The sequence below is a fragment of the Rhineura floridana genome, chromosome 2, assembly GCF_030035675.1.
Source record: "Rhineura floridana isolate rRhiFlo1 chromosome 2, rRhiFlo1.hap2, whole genome shotgun sequence".
NCBI lineage: Eukaryota > Metazoa > Chordata > Lepidosauria > Squamata > Rhineuridae > Rhineura > Rhineura floridana.
The window spans coordinates 13440332-13458604 of record NC_084481.1 but is presented as its reverse complement, the minus strand read 5'-3'; the positions used below and the strand labels follow the sequence as shown (position 1 = coordinate 13458604).

The 18273-nt window shown below is 42.2% G+C and overlaps 1 protein-coding gene across 24 annotated transcripts in view; it reads right to left on the bottom strand.

Annotated features, from left to right (window-relative positions):
* The window catches only part of MAP2 (microtubule associated protein 2), a 468623-nt gene that overhangs the window by 157416 nt on the left and 292934 nt on the right, over positions 1–18273 (bottom strand). The window lies entirely within an intron of this gene.

Here is an 18273-nt window from a genome sequence, read left to right as displayed (position 1 = left end):
TTATTCAGCCCTCTCCCTGGGGTTCCTCAGCCCGACTTTCATATATAAATATTCAATATATTTAGGTCTGAACTTTCACAGATTTATCTATAAGTCCTATTGATCTCTATAGGGCTGTATAGACATGTATAGGATTGTTCCATGAAAGCCTACATCAAAAACCATACATATTCTAATAACAGGCAGTGAAACATGCAATATTTTAATAACTATAATTATGATAGTTACAAGTTGGTATTTTCTTTTTAAAAGTTGGTGTTTTGATTTAAAAAACTTAACAATATGCAGGAAAAATGAAGAGTAAAACTACCCCCTTTCTACCAAAACTTCTATTGAATGTAGGCCTTAACAGGAAACAGTTTCAGGAAGTATAACAGACACAGCATGCCTTGCCTTGTTGCCAGTAAAAGGAAATTGCTTCAATGGCTCATTTAATAAGTGTCATTGAAGCCATTTTCTTTCCCTGGCAGCAATGTGTATGTATGCCATTGCTGGCTTTAAGATATATAAAAAATACACACACAACACATCCAAGCAGCCTGGCCATGAGGGATGATGGAAAACATTCTGAGAATGAGAAGAGTATGTGATTTTTGAGAGACTTCTGTTAAGAAAATGTTTCTAAGGGCATCAGGCCCCTGTGAAAGTAAATATTTGTAGTGTCTTTAGCTACCTAGTTGTTGCTTCTTATCAAAGCCTCAAATTCCCAACCATCTTTTCCTCCTTCCATGCAGTGCAAAGGAGGAGGAGGATTTTAGATGCATGACTTGTCTGTCTCAAGAGATAGCCCTGAGAATCACAATTCAACCTTCCTATTAAGAGCTCTGGATAGCAGTTACTGTTATTCCTTCTAATAGCCAAGTCAGGTGGTGAGTACTGACAGCTGAAATGAAGCCACTGAGAAATAAGAGGGAGATATCAGTGCTTACCTTTTGCAATAAGTGCCTTAGTGTTGTGTTTGGAATTAAAGAAGGACTAAGGGTTTTCACTGGTTGTCCTCTTCAGGGATAAGTCCCTTGTACAGCAATTGCCTCCTGGCACACAGGGAAGCACCTTTACATAATGCAACATGAGTGCGTCTTGTGGCTCACTGGGGCAGATATTGTTCCTGCAGCCTGCTAGACTTTGTGTGCCAGATAGACAGACCCCTCCCCCCCTCTCTCTCTCTGTGCCTGCCCCAGCCAGCCTGCCTGCCTCTAACCTACTCCTGCCTCCACTCCTAACAGCCACCTCATTCAAACGACAAGCTCCTCCCTCCCTCCCTCACAATTCAAAATGAACAGCTCCTCCCTCCCAACGGCCGTCTCAGGCACAGACTGCCTCTAGGTGGGAGGAGCGGCCGCCATCACGCATGCGTGTGTCAATCACGCATGCGTGCCTTAGGCAGACACTAAAAAGCCGGAGATCCACGTCTTCAAACCAACTATGGCCAGAGGCTGGAGATGGCCCCCTTTTGCCGGAGACTCCGGCAGAAAACCGGAGACCTGGCAACCCTACTGGGGTGTCATATATATTGGTCACAGATGGGAGTGATGCCACCCAAACCAACATGAACAGAGCAATAAATTGTGTAGACTAATTATTAGGCCAACACAATAATTAAAGTCAATGTTTCAAGCTATATAGCCAGGACCGGCACCAGAGGGCAGCCATATCGGGCCCTGGCTGAGGGCCCCTGAAGGGCCCCTCCTGAGGGTGGATGAGTAGCACTCCCTTCCACGATCCATGGCACCGTCGGCTCCCAACCCTGCCACAGATCGCAGAGAGGGAGCTCCCAGGCATCCCCCCTACTACTGCGCAGGCCTGTGACACCCTAAGGAGGAGCCCTTCAGGGGTAATGTAGGTTGGTGGGGCATGTGTGCGGAGGCCAAGGCCCAGGGCAGGCTGATGCCCAAGGGTCCCAGCATGCCTGGTGCCAGCCCTGTATATAGCTCTTCTTTCAGGCAGTATTTTGAAAAATAAAGTACTTGTAATAAAATTGTAACATGACATCTTAAATAACCACTATGGAAAACAACACAGTGTTAATTAGTAACATGTGATCATCCATATAGTATCGTTTGTAATATACAATGCTTGAAAACATATTTGCTCTCAAAAAGCCTTCAAAATAGCAATAACTTTTACCAGAAAAAAACACTTATTGGCACAGCAAGTAATGTGATGCCATTGAAGCAACACTTCCAACTTCCCGTAATGGTTTCAAGTCATAGAACTTGCCCTCCATTTTTCATTTATTTGGATCAGAGGTGGGAAGATGCAATAGCAGCTTCCATATATGGATGAATCCGTCATCTGCGAGTACACTAATCTTCTGGCATATACAGCATCATGGTCATTCTTCATTGCACATACACTTCACACAGAAAACGCTAATTCTAACCTGTGGCAAAAACAATCACTATATGCTTTTTAGAGGTAAACTGGGCATGACGGGGCAGCCATATTTGTTCATGTGTTTCCCTCAATGTCAAACAATGTAGAGAATGGGAGAATGTAACTATACGTCTAAGAGGGGGTACAGGTACAAAACCATCTCCACCTCCTTGCCTCACTGTACTTCAGGCACTTCTCAGCCTGGTGTGCTTCTAGGACAAAAAAAATATGGCTGCAACAATGGAATGTGTCAGGATGCAGGATTGGGGCCCTGAAGTTTCAGACGATGAGGAGAGGGAGGGGGTCATTTGGACAGAGTCATGTGAAGGAGGAGAAGAGGGGGAGGGAATCTCAGAGATAGAACTATCTGGGAGCGAGGACCTTGAATGTCCAACGGACACAGATTCTTACCATGAGCTTCCCACGCTTCCTCCCCCTCCGAGCTTGGAGGAGTTGGAGAAGGAGGGAGGGCAAGGAGGAATCCAACCCCCTCCTGATCCAGGAAAAAGCAAGGAGAAACAGCCAGATGGTTTAAGCATTGCCCCCCCGCTTTCCCCCATACCTGAGTCAGATTTCTCAGAAGGGGAGGGGGTGGTGGCATCCCCTTCACCACGTACAAGGAGACAGCAAAAGAGGCGACAAAAGAAGGGGGAGAGGCGGGGTGTGGATGAGGGCACTTTGAGGCGGAGTGAGAGAATTCGCACCCATTTGCCCCCTTCTTAAGGGACAGGGGGAATAGTGATTCCTTGTTCTGTCAACTCTCTTCTATGTTGCAGGTTATGTTTAGTAGTTAAAGTCCATGAGACGGCGTAGTCTTTGTCTGGATATTACTTTAATAAAAACTGATTTGCTTTCATCAACTGGTCTGGTTCCTGAGTCTCAACCTGGACACGACAGAATGCAGGAAGGTAAGGCAAGGGAAGTGAGGGGGGCTCACACCTTCTAGCCTGTTTTCCCCTTTTGCTATTAAAAATTATACATGCACTATTCCCCCTTTATATGGGATTGGGACAGACATGTGAATAGCAAATGCGGCTGATTCTGTAATGCCTAATTTGTCCTTAGTAGCCAAGGATTCTTTCATCCTCTCATGTGATATAAAAATCTACTGGGGGAAAAATCAAGACATCCTCTTAACTATGCCAAGTTCAAGGGTGGGAAATGTTCACCTCCACCCTTTGCTGAATTCTGATGTTAACTATGGAACTTGTGGCAGCTGGTACCACCTCTGACTGTATAATCCCAGGCTAAACACAGCCTGTGTCCCAATTTTAGACATGTCTGCAGGACTGGATGATGAGTGAATCTACTAATTTGCATCATAATCACTAGCATAATATCCTGCCAATTGTTGACACTAAAGCAGAAGTAAATCTTCTCTCAAGAACATCTCAATAACTGTTGAAGATCAACAAAGTAATTTAAACACCACCCCGCTTATTCACTATTGTATGTAGGCTACATAGAATGGGTAGCTTCCATGTAGTCATCTTCTCTATATGACTGTGGCATAGAAGCATGCTTGAATTAGCCACAGAAATCTGCCTTAATTTGTATTGAATTAGCAAATCGTAGCAATCTTTTCCCCCTTTAGGATGCACACCTTAATGTGGTGTGAGAGTGTTGAAGAAGCTGAGAGCAATGCCATCAGGAGTCTAGAGGCTAGACTCCTAGCAGGGGCACCCAAGGTGGAATGGTCAAAGCTGAGACACCAGACTAAGATGCATCCAAACTCAGAGGAAGGCAATGGTAAACCACCTCTGAATACCTCTTACCACAAAAAACCTATGAACAGAGTATCCAAAATGAAACACGAGATAGTGCTGGAAAATGAGACCCCCAGGTCAGAAGGCACTCACCGAGCTACTGAGAAAGAACAAAGGACAAGTGCGAGTAGTGCTGTGATGCAGCTGGGTCAAAGCTGAAAGGAAGCCCAGAGGCTGATGCGCACAGATGCGAAAGGACAGTCCGGAGTTGTACGACACACACAATAGGAACATGGAATGTGAGAAGCATGAACCAGGGAAAGTTAGACATTGTCAAGCAAGAAATGGAGCGTATCAACATTACAATACTTGGCATGAGTGAATTAAAATGGACTGGAAATGAACTTTTTCAATCAGGCAACTACAAAATATTTTATGCAGGAAATGAGAAATCAAGAAGAAATGGGGTTGCTTTAATAGTGAGAAGTGATGTAGCAAAAGCAATTAGGAGCTACAACGCAAGGTCTGAGTGAATGATATCAATGAGATTAAATGGGAAACCTATTAACATAACCATCATCCAAGTCTATGCTCCAACAGCAAACACAGAAGAAGAGGAATTGGAGAGATTTTATGCAGAAGTACAGGAAGAAATTGATCACACACCAAAACAAGATATGATGATAATCATGGGGGACTGGAATGCAAAAGTAGGGAACAGAGAAGAATTAGGAATTGTGGGGAAATGGGGCCTAGGGGACAGAAATGTAGCAGGAGAAAGACTTATTGAATTCTGTGAAGCCAATTATTTGTTTCTTGCAAACACATTTTTTGAGCAACCGAAAAGACAACTGTACATGTGGACATCACCAGATGGTCAATATAGGAATCAAATTGATTATATAATTGGCAACAGAAGATGGAGAAGTTCCATACTTTCTGCAAAAACAAGACCAGGAGCAGACTGCGGTACAGATCATGAACTGGTCGTATCGAAAATCAGAGTAAAGCTAAAGAAGAACAACAAAGCAATCGTAATGTCAAAATACAATTTAAATAACATCCCAGAAGCATAGAACGATCAAATAAGGAACAGGTTTGAGGCTTTAAACTTAGTTGACAGAGAACCAGAAAAACTATGGAATGAAGTCAGAGACGTTACCAAGGAAGAATGCAAAAAGACAATACCTCTAGTTAAAAAGAGAGAAAGACCGCAATGGATGACTAAAGAAACTCTTAAAATGGTTAAAGAGAGAAGAAAAGCAAAGGGAAAAGGAGATAGAAACACGGTCAGAACCCTAAATGCAACAATACAGCGACTAGTACATAGAGACAAAGAGAACTATTAGAATAGTTTTTGTATAGAAATAGAAGAGGACAACAAAAAGGGTAGAACAAGAGCCCTATTCCAAAAGATATGCAGAGATACCATAGTATTAGCAGAAACCAGTAATGATTTGAAATGAATGCTGATGAAAGTTAAAGAGGAAAGCACATAAGCAGGACTACAGCTCAACATCAAAAGGTCTAAAGTAATGATAAGAGAAGATTTATATAACTTTACAGTTGACAATGAGAACATTGAACTTGTCAAGGATTATCAGTACCTTGGCACAGTCATTAACCAAAATGGAGACAATAGTCAAGAAATCAGAAGAAGGCTGGGACTGGAGAGGGCAGCTATGAGAGAAGTAGAAAAGGTCCTCAAATGCAAAGATGTATCACTGAACACTAAAGTCAGGATCATTCAGACCATGATATTTGTTGTGCACCGCCCTGAGAGCCTTTTGGCTGTGGGCGGTATAGAAATCGAATAAAATAAATAAATAAATAAAAATTTCTGATCTCTATGTATGGATGTGAAAGTTGGACAGTGAAAAAAGCTGATAGAAAAATCAACTCATTTGAAATGTGGTGTTGGAGGAGAGCTTTGTGCATCCCATGGACTGCGAAAAAGACAAATAATTGGGTGTTAGAACAAATTAAACCAGAACTGTCACTAGAAACTAAAATGATGAAACTGAGGTTATCATACTTTGGACACATAATGAGAAGACATGATTTATTGGAGAAGATAACAATGCTGGGAAAAACAGAAGGGAGTAGAAAAAGAGATGGATTGATTCCATAAAGGAAGCCACAGACCTGAACTTACAAGATCTGAACAGGGTGGTTCATGACAGATGTTCTTGGAGGTCACTGATTCATAGGGTCACCATAAGTCGTAATTGACTTGAAGGCACATAACAATAACAACAGCAATCTTTCTACAAGTTTCCCTACAGCCTGCTCACCTTGTCTTTGGACCAGAGTCCAATTCCAGGCAGCTTATCCAATATGTAGATCGAAATCACTTTACAAGCATTTAGATCACTTCTCTTTGTTCAGATACAACAGCTATGGAAATATCTCTTGGAAGCCAGGCCTTGTTTCCCTATTTCAGGTTCCTCATCCTTCCTGAGTCACCTTCGTATAGATGACACCCATAGTTAACTAACATACTTCAAAATATTTGCAACTAAATGGCAGCATGTCAAGTGAAACTCTGGAATAATGCTGGATCAAAATATTTAATATCTGCAAAATGAGTTTGCTACTGAGAGCGTGATGCTGGGTTGTACCTCTATTTCCATGGACTTGAATAGCATAGCCTTGGTGATGTGAAAACAGACTTTACTCTTGAAAACAAAGGCCAAATTAATGTCCTGCACCATCTAAAAGTACATTGATAAAAACAAATTGAATATTTATTTTATTTATTAGTTATAATTATTGCCCGCCCTTAACCTAATGGCCCCAAAGTGGGATACATAAAAAAATAAAACATAGTGCATAAACCCGCAAGTAATAGGAAAAACAGTAGCAATCCATAAAGTAGAGTGGATGGCATCAATAAATACCACCTTACCCTATCCTACCATTTTCTTTAATGATTCAATTATACCCTCTTTGGCCTGATTAAACTTTTCTCTTGTTAAAGAACACTCTGGTGTTTCGTCTTGGGGTTTTATAAAAATTTAGATAAGCCTCAAACTACTTGGTTCTATGCTATCTGAGTAGTATTCTTTAGGAAGGTAGATGGCAAAGTTGGGACGCTCCCTGGGTTGACTGATATACTTCACATCAATTTGGTTGGTTCCTGTTTGTATTCATGGAGTACGTATGTACATGGTAAAAGGATAGCAACTACCCTGATTGAGGTGCCAGAACAGAAACTGATTAGCCTCCCCCTATTCTTTTTTGTTGCAGCCCCGCAGGGTGGATCGTAGTACAAAAAGTATGTTCGCTCAACTAGATTATTCCTTAGGTTTGTTAGCAGATAAACTGGCAATTCCTGAGCAAGATGAATGAGAAATAATTTAATGATAGCATAAACTAATAATAATTTTCTATTATTATTATTTATTTTATTTTATTTATTAATTATATTTCTATACCGCCCAATAGCCGTAGCTCTCTGGGCGGTGCGCAACATAAAACATCCAATATACAAGTAAAAACATATATCAACAACTTAATAATTATTATTAATTGAATTTATATCCCACCCTTTTCATGAAATTTTCCTCCTTCAAGCCATGGCACTGATGCTAAACACCAAAGAGTACAACAAGCAATTACACAGAGGAATGCCAGTCTCTGTGTTAGTTTGTCATTCAGTCCAACAATAAAGAATTTTTATTGGCAGAGTTGCATTAATATTAATATATATAATCCAATCGATGTTATCTACCACTCAACAGTTATAGCTTTAGAATTTCCAGTTTTAGAGAAGATCTGAAAATAATGTTCCTTAATACAATAGTCTTACCAAGTCAAACACTGACAAAGCAGTGTGAATTTTCTCCAGGCAGTACTTTGACTGTGGGGCTGGCAATCATACAAACTCAAAGAGTTTCTTTGCTCAAAAGAATATTGTATGAAATAATTCTCCAGGGATTAATTAACATTGTCACCTTTCCCATAAAGGGGAGGAAGGAGCAAAGAAAGACTATTCTCAGACAGAAAGCCATGGCTTATTTAAATATGTTGATTTGTTTAAATATATGTTCAAATGTGTGACATTTCCCCTACAACTCAGCTACTAAAGGTAGAATAGCCCTCTCTATTCTAGTTTGACTCCTCATGTAGTACGAGCTGACCCAATGAGGGTCACTTTGCATCCATTTTCACCTCTGTAATTCTGTTTATTCGTCATGTAAACATACATTGAATGAAATAAAATTTGTATTTTGGGGGGCCAGGAAGCATGCCAGATTAAGACTGGCTAGGGGAGTTGGTAATGAGTTTAACAAAAAATAAGCCTGCTGCCTCTTATTTATTTATTTATTTATTTATTTGTTTATTTATTTATATCCTGCCCTTCCTCCTAGAAGGAGCCCAGGGCAGCAAACAAAAACACTCTTAAAACAACTTAAAACAAAAGACTTTGAAATATATTAAAAACAAAACATATTTTAAAACATTAAAACAAAACATGTTTAAATACATAATTAAACAAAATATCTTGCATATTCATTATTCCGGAGGTTATATTCAACAATGCTGCTGGCTCATGGGAGATCTCTCTGAGCTCTATACAACCAAAGTAGAAGAAATTTGGAGGAATTTTAATGAATTCAATATATTACTTTTGGTTTATGCTTTTCTTTCCCCCATCTCAAACCCAGAAAGTTCAGTTGGTCCATAGTTTATTGGAAAGACATTAATTTGCTTTTAAAAGCATGAAATCATAGACAGTCCATTGCATCCTAAACAGACTGCTCATTATTTAGATTAGTCCTAGTGCCAACACTGCACTTTATTTTTAGAGTTAACCTACAAATAGGGTTGCCAGGTCTCTGGTTTTCACCCAGAGACTCCAGATTTTTGGGGTGCTCTCCGGGTCTCCTTAATCTCCTGACTCTCAGCTTTCATTTTTTAAAAAAATATGTTTCTAGGTGGTCTGGTTCCTGAGATATTCACCAAAATGTCAGCCACACTCCACAACTTCAGTTAAATGAGATAGCTGGCTGCTCTAATCCTGCCCTTTCAGGTTTCCAGCCAATAAGTGAAGTCAGGGTTGTGATTGACAAGGCAGTAACTAGAGCCCTTTGCAAGTCAGAAAACTTGTTTTTCCTGCTTTTCTGAAAATCTCATAAATTGAGTGAGTATATAGCTTTCAGTCTTTTTCTCTCGTGTGCAGGAGTCAAACAAGTTTAAATTTTCCTGGGCTCCTGAAGAGGGCAGTGCTTTGAAAACCTTCCCAATATGAAGCTTTAATCCAGTACTTGCTTTTCTGGGAGTAAAGCTGCAATCCAAATACCCAGAGTAAGCCCCATTTAATTCAATAGGTCTTACTTTTGAGTAGACATGGTTAGGATTGTGCTGTAAATTGATAGGACTTTTGAGTGAACATAGCAAAGAATTGTGTTTGTGTTGTAAATCTTTCTCTTCCCATCCAATCCTATTTTTAAAGCAATTACGCAGGGCTTACATAGGTATCACTGCTTTTATTATGTAGGAAACTAATACTGATTTTTTAAAAAATGTTCTGCAATGACCAACTGGTTTTGACAATAAACTATTATATGGGGTGTATGTATATGTATTTATGGCATGTGGCATGTGGAGTCTTTCCAACAACCATGTGAAGTAGGGTTGCAGACTGGAAACCAAGGCAGCTCACAATAAGAAATAAATCCTTTAAAAATCCAATAACCAATAAAATCCAATAATTCAGCATGATTCTGAATCACAATGACCTACTGGTTTTGACAATAAACTATTATATGGGGTGTACGTATTTTTATATCTCCAGTGTGTGTGTGTGTGTGTGTGTGTGTGTGTGGAATCTTTCCAACAACCATGTGAGGTAGGGCTGCAGACTGGGAACCAAGGCACTCACAATAAGAACTAAATCCCTTTGAAATCCAGTAACCATAAAAACAAGTATAAACAGTTGCAAAGCAGCTTAAAGTGACATGATTCTGAATTTTGGGTTGGGTGAATAAAGTTCCTTATCACTTGAGGTTGCAGTTCTGTGCACGCTTCCCTGTTTCAGAAAGCCCCACTGAATACATTGGGACTTGCTTCTGAGTAAACAAATGTAGGATTGCACTATAAATATCTTTACAGGTTGTGTAAATAATAAACATACTTGATAGTCATGCTTATGTAAGTATTTCTTCATACTATGTCCCAATAAGTATCTGATTTCAGACTATGGTTGTACACCATTAGTTACTCTACACTTTAAGTGTGCCCTTCTTCCTTGGGGTGGTCATGGTTCCCTTCTGTTGTTTTTATCCTGAGGGGCAGATTAGGCTGAGAGATGGTGACTAGCCCATGGTCACCCAGTAAACTTTATAGCTCATTTCCATTCTAAAAAATTAATTAAAACGATTTACATGCAGCAAAATTTATTAAGTAGATCCACACAATATGTTTAAAGCACATCCAACTTGCATCTAAAGCACATGACTTCCCCTAAAGAATCCGGGAAGTATAGTTTCCCCCTCACAGTTATAGTTCCCACCACCCTTAACAAAGTACAGTTCCCATGACTCTGTGGTGGGATTCATATGCTTCAAATATGTGTTGAATGTGCTGTAGATGAATGGTGTGGATCTGCACTAATGTACATTCATTAGTGAATTGAAAAGAACAATTTTAAAAGATTTTTTTTAAAACAGGGGAAAGGTTGTAGCTCAGTGGTGATGGAAGTGGGGCAAGAGCAACTCCTGTTTTGTTCTTTTGTTTGTGCTCCGGAGGGAAGATAGAGCTAGGATCCTCCAGATGGATAGGCTTGTTTACCTTTAGCTGTGATACTCTGACTGACTTCCTTCTGTCACTAGACTGTGACATCATTAGGGAAGCTTACCTGCCCCTCCTCCTTCCGCCCTTTCCATTCCTTTGTCCTCCGACTGTCCGGGAGAGAGGAGACATCCCTTTGTCTCTGCTCTCTCCAAGCATGAGGCTAACTCCCGCACCTTGGCGTTATGCCTCCAACTTAGTTAGTTAGTTAGAACTAGGTATGCTTTTCTATCTACAATGTATTTCTATAAATAAAGTAGCTTTTCTTATTTTACTAAGTCTCAAGTCTCAGTGATGCTGATGCAGGGTAAAAGCCTGCTTTCTTAGGCAAACGCACGCACACGCTGGCACACTCGCATTTCAACATCTGCTGTTACTCTGCTGCTCTGGTGTTGCTTTAAATGAAATTAAGCACTCAAATTACACACAGCGCAACAAGTGGTAGGGCATATGTGTTAAATGCAAAGGTCCAAAATTCAATTTCTGGAAAAGGCTATTGCCTGGAATTCTGGACAGCCAATGCTAGTCCATGTCATCAGTACTTAGCTAGATGGCACCAAATGGCCTCAGTGGTATAAGGCAGATTCCTTTGTTTCTAAAAATGGAAAAAGACCCAAGGGCCACAGCGACTCTAAAATTTATTTATGTATCTTAAATACAACATTTATATACTACTTTATTGTAAAACATCTCAAAGCAATTTATAGAAAGAATTAAAACAATAAAATTACTGGAAAAACAGTTAAAAGACAGGTATTGAAAAATATTCAAAATAATAAAACCAACAATGACTTAAAAATAGATAAAAACATAATAGCTTCTGCATGCCTAAACAAAAATTATTTTAGCAAGTGCCAAAAAGAATACAATGAAGGTGCCTGCCTAATGTCAATAGGCAGGGAGTTCCAAAGCATAGGTGCTGCCACACTAAAGGACTGATTTCTTACAAAAGCAAAACAAGTACTATGTGGCACCAGTAACATGGAAAGCACACCTTGAACTTGGCCTGGTAGCAAATCAGCAACCAGTACAGGTTTCAGAGCTGAGGTATTATGTGCTGAGAGGGTCTCACTCATGTCAGCAATCATGCCACAGCATTCTGCACTAACTGCAGCCCTGGGTCAGGTTGTGCTCCATGGGGATTTCTGTGACCTTGGCTGACTGGCTGCCAGGATTTTTTTAGTTTTGGTTTTTGGTTAGGAAGCCTGACTGGTTGTGGGATGCTTAAGTTTTCTGCCTTACTTACTTGTGGTTGATATGGTATTGCATTTAAGAAATCATCACTGTCTTTTGTTTGTTTGTTTCTATTTGCGTTTCATTTACCTTTATCTTCACTCCCTTTCATTCATAGAAGCAACAACAGTGGTTCCATGTGCTCCGCTCAACCCCCTTAAACCCACTGATGATGCACCTTATTGTTTGCATGATGGTTTGTTTATTGCCCAATAGTGGTAAAAGAGAATTCACATACTGGGTAGCGTGGCTTCAATTGTTGTTCTCAAGCTGGTACCTATGAAGGTAGACCAAACCATGTGTTTTCTCTCTGGAATTGGGTTGGGTGTCAAAGTGAGTTTATAGCAGCCCACAGGGGGACCGAAAAGAGTAGAGAATCTTCTTACTCTTACTCATTTCTCAGACCTCTTTCTGAAGTGAAGGGTCAAATCTGTAAAGAAATTTGGAGCAGCCATGTTAAAAGGTAGGGGCAGGCCATTCCAGACAGAGGGTTGCCAATCCTACTTGGATATCAATATCTTTGCAGAGGATCCCTAGTCAAGCTTTACCAACAACACAATCCAAACCATATCTACTGATAAGTAAGTCCCATTGAGTTCTATGGGGCTTAGTCCCTTAGTAAGTGTATTTAGAATTGCAGCCTTCGGGGGCATCCATCTTTACTACTGAGTGCTCCCATCTAACATCTCCACAACACTAAGCTCCCTTCTTCCTACAATAGCTTTCTGGTGACTCGCTCGGCCTGAGGGCACTTAAACCCTTTTTGCCAGAAGTGAGTTGGCTAGATTAAATGTTCCCTACCCAGGCTCCATCTTTTAGCTAAGATTTGTATCTTAATTTCCAATCAGAGAAATGTTTTTGTTTGAATTCTATGTGCCAAGCAAGTGTGGTTAATGCTTAATGTATCATGCTTAATTATTATTATTATTATTATTTATTAAATTTATATACATTAATATATTAATTATATAAATTAATGACATCACTCAGGCCTGCCCCATGACATCACTTGGGCCCGCTCCCAAAATCTCAGGCTTTGGGATGCTTTTGACCTGGCAACCCTATCCTTCCTTGTCACTTGAGGCCCAGGTGGCCTCGGTGGCACGGAATGCTTTCTACCATCTTCGCCTGGTAGCCCAGCTATGTCCCTATCTGGACAGTGACGACCTCGCCTCAGTTGTGCATGCTCTGGTAACTTCTAGACTGGACTACTGCAATGCGCTCTACGTTGGGCTGCCCTTGAAGACTGTTTGGAAACTACAACTAGTCCAGAATGCAGTGGCCAGATTGCTGACACGGACCAGAAGGTCCACTCATATAACACCTGTTCTGGCCCGTCTGCACTGGCTTCCTGTTTGTTTCTGGGCTAGATTCAAAGTGCTGGTTTTGACCTATAAAGCCCTACACGGCATGGGACCTCAATACCTGGTGGACCGCCTCTCCCAATATGAACCTACCCGGACACTACGCTCAACATCTAAGGCCCTCCTCTGAGTGCCATCCCATCGAGAAGCTCGGAGGGTGGTGACTAGAACCAGGGCCTTTTCCGTGGTGGCCCCCGAACTGTGGAACAGCCTCCCCGATGAGGTGCGCCTGGCGCCGACGCTACTATCTTTTCGGCGCCAGGTGAAAACCTTTTTATACTCCCAGGCATTTTAAAGTGTATTTTAAACAGCATTTTCATCATTATTTGTATTTTGGATGTTGTTTGGTTCTTTTATTGTTTGTTTGTTTTGTTTTCTTGATTTATTGTATTTATTGTATTTATACATTGCTTGTTTTTTATCTTTTTGTACACCGCCCAGAGAGCCTTCGGGCTTAGGGCAATATATAAATAAAATAAAATAAATAAATAAATCTACAAAGGTTGCAAAATTATAGCATTCCCATCACAAGAAGTATCCCCCTTATATAACAGTACTGGAGATTCTTACCACAATTGATTTTCATAATTTTTAATTACACAAAACAGGTTGCAATCAACTTCTGGTGCTAGCAGTGTGGCCTTCTAGTTTTCACTGACAGGGTAAAGCTGTGTCTCTGGACTGGATGGCCCTTCATATAAAAAAAAAAAATTCCTGCACACAGAAAACTAACATCTAGGTCAGATTGCTCCTTAAAAGTGTTAGTTTTCTACATGTGTAATGCCTGCTTCCAAGGACCACAATACAAACTGTGCAAGTGGGAGAGGCATGGAATGGTGAGAAAAGGAATTGTTAGGCAGCAGTCAGTTGAGGAGGGCTGTTGGAACAAAAGCTACAAGACATGAGGGTTAAGTGGTAGAGTGGAGAAGAAACTGAAGAGAGAGGCCTGATGAAGAAGTGAAAGAAGAGAAGGAAGTGACTGGAGGAGAGAGCAAGAAGAAAAGCAAATGCTAATAAGTTGAAAGACCAAAGATAAAAACTGCCACTTAAACAGCAGAAGTTAACTGACATTTGTTCAATGAATTCTTTTTTGCCAATTGATCAGCATTGGTTTGGGGGTGTGGGATTTTTTAAACTGTTTATTAATTGTTATAATCGTCCATATTCTGGTAGTGTTAAGTACTTTGTTAATTTGATGAAATAAATATTTTTATATCCTTTGATCCCAAAGAGATTGCAGGACATGTACACACTGCATGATAACATGCATTCAATGTTTGATGCAAGTACCTTTTGGGATGGGGAAAAATTCATTGCCTAATGGAATGTACACACTATGTGATAATGTGCATTCAGTGCTTGATGCACACAACATCACTCCATGTCGTCTCTGTTCTACACTGTTTATTAATTTAAAGTGCATTCTGCTGGAATGGTTATAATCCATTTTGTGCCAAGAATGCACTTCCCAAGTGCTTGCTGCATACGTATGTCCACAGAGAGTGTGTTCTCAGGTCACCTCCTATTGGCGTAGATCTACTGACATAGCAGGGCTGTGCCACTTCCCCTCACCATGTTTAACTTGGCTATGAATGAAGTAGGCAGAGTGGGAAGAAGTACATTAACTTAGCTGCCTCTGTACACTGATAAATATCCCTGTATATCAGTATGTCAACACACCAGTTTCTAGTCCCTCTCTTTCAAAAGACTGTGAAAAATAAATTAAATTGAGGGGAAGGGAGTTTGAAAACAAACAACAGACAGTAACTGTTGCTTTAGATGACAATAGATGACACGCAAAGGTGTGTACAATTGAAAACCACTATGCACAAAAGCACACTGTGAAAAAACGACCCCTGTACATTTCAAAGGCTAAGCGTGGACGCAGCTGCAGCCTGCCCCTCCACATCCTAATCACAGAACCCTGAAGCATTAACATGTGCATTAAAGAGCATTCATTGTGTGAGTCGTTAGCTGCAGTGACATATGTGCAGTGAAGACATGTATTCTGTGTTGTCCTTTGAACCTGGACTGTCGCATTCAGGCTACACGTGGGTTGGTGATGTAACAGGTTTATAAAACAGGGTTATACACACATCTTCTTATTAAGGCTCTAAACATAGGCCTGCAGCAGAGCTTCTCTTAGTCCAAAGAAAGAGAGGGAGGAGGTGGTACTAGGCTGTACTTAGGAGCAGTGCACACACAGATAGTTCACTGTGCCTGAACACCACACACAGGCCTCTGTCTCTCGTCACATTTGACTCAATACTCAGCTGGCCCAGTTCATTTTTCAGCAGTGTAATTCTATCAAGAGGCCCAAATCCTTATAAATACAGCTGCATCAGAAGAAAACCAGAATAAATGAGGTGAGAATGAGGATAATATGTTGTTCCTCTATAACAATCACATACAGCTAAGGTTGCCAGATCTCCGGTTTTCAGCCGGAGTCTTCGGCAAAAAGGGGCCGTCTCCGGTCTCTGGCCATACTCACGTCAAACACGTGGATCTCCGGCTTTTCAGCGGCCCCCTCAGCCACGCATGTGTGATTGACACACGCATACATTGCAGGCTCTGTCTGGCTGCCTTCCCGCCCTTTCTCAGTCAGCCAGGGACTGCAGACACAGGAGGATGAAGCGGCTGCCAGCAGGTGCCTCAAGACTCGAGCCGCCGCCGCCGCCGTCATTCCTGCGCCTGAGCGAGGCTACACTCCTGGCCCGCAGCTGCCGCGTGAGCACCTTCGTCCAGCCGCCACCCAGCACGTCTAGCCGCCTCCCCTGCAAGGATCCCCCCAGCAGCAGCCCCTGCCCGCTGCCGAGCGGCACAGCCACAGCTGCAGCAGCAGCCCCGCCAGCCACACAGCCACAGGTGAAGGACCTGGAGCCTGCAGCCGCCTGGCCTGGGGCCAGAGCCGCCGCCGCTGCTGTTCCTGCACCTGAGTGAGGCCAGCCTCCTGGCCCGCGTCTGCCACATGGGCGCCTTCGTCCAGCCACCATCCAGCCACCGCCCCTGCAGGGACCCCCCCAGCAGCAGCCCCCGTGGGAGCGTTTGCTAGGAGATGGCATCCGAGCAGCCTGGCAGCCTCAGCAGGAGCCGTGAAGAGGCGGTGGCAGTGGAGGCCAGGCTGGGCCGGCTCCTTCTTAGCCCCGGAGCCGGTTCCCCTGCTCTGGAAAGGACGCCTGGCCGCTTCACCCCTCATGCTGTGGGTGCCGCTGGGCGGGAGCGGCCGCGATGGGGCCCCTCAGGCAGAGACTGCTGCAAACGCTCCCTAGCAAATGCTCCCGAGACGGCGCCCAAGTGGCCTGGCAGCCTCAGCAGAAGCCATGAAGATTCGGTGGCAGTGGAGGCCAGGCTGGGCCGGCTCCTTCTTAGCCCCGGAGCCGGTTCCCCTGCTCCAGAAAGGATGCCTGACCGCTTCACCCCTCATGCTGTGGGTGCCGCTGGGCGGGAGCGGCCGCGATCTGGCTCAGCAGTGGCAGCCGCCACCGCAGCATCTCTGCCTAGTAGATTTTATCTGATTAGGTGCAAACAGAATTGTCAACGAAGCAGAAAACAGGACACAACTGATAAAACATTTGAGCGAGAGATAAAGCCAATGTTGTAGAGCCTGCCAAATCATTCCATATAAATTCATTTCAGTGTGGAGATCTTTAATGTGTTCACCTAGCAGGCTGGCAAAGTCAGCCAGTAGGAATGTTCCTTCTCCAAAAAGAGAGATTGTATTTGTGTTCAGGAAGCCCAGGAGAGTTTTGTTATCCAAGGTGGAAATGAGCCTATCACATATTTCCTATTATTTGTGAATTATTTGTGAACTGTTAGTTATATGTTATAAAGGTCACTACATTGCACCTGATAAGAAATGTCATCATTAGGCTATGTTATTAAATCCATAGAAATGGTGTATCTCATGTGTGAATATAATTGCTTGAGATGTAGATGGAAGAAGGGCTTTCTGAAATACATCACAACCCTATGGGATTACTGAAAGGGGCTGGAAATTCATCTAGTCCAGGGATAGGGAAATCTGTGGCCTTCTGGACAGGACCACTGACAGATGGGTAGAAAGGATCAATTTCTTCAAGACCCAGGGCCAGCAGGGGCCCCAAACTCTTAGCTTTCATTTTTCAAAAAATCAAGTTTTCAAGTACTCTGGGGAAAAAGGTATACACCAAAATGTAAGCTGCCTCCCTCTCACAATTTCTGTGAAATGAGCTAGCGGGCTGCTCCAATCCCCTCCCTTTCAGGTTTTTAGCCAATGAGTGAATTCAGAGCTCTGATTGACACGGGATTTGCTGAACACCAGGCAATAGCTAGAAAGCCTTCCAGGTCCTGAAAAGAGCTGCCTTTTCCTGTTGTCCCTGCATATTGGTTAGTGGTGTGTGTGTGCGTGTGTGTGTGCGTGTGTGCGCGCGCACACACACATCCTGTGGGCTGAATAACCTCATAGCTTTCAGCAACATCACATGTGCCTGCCTGCCCACTTTTCTTTTTCTGTAGATATCCAGCACGAGGTCCAGAACATCAAAGAAGCACACACAGCACAGCAGGATCTTGGTAGGCATGCACTATAAACAGTCCCAGTGATTATGATAATAAAAGCATACATGCAGGGGTTTTGTTAAGTTATATGCAAATAAAAGAGCATATTATACATTTCATCTATCAAATATTTTTGAACAGAAATAAAAAATATATACACGTAGCTTATGATTCCATTAACATGTATTATTTGTTATGTGCCTTCAAGTCGATCATGACTTATGGCAACCCTATGAATCACTGACCTCCAAAAGCATCTGTCA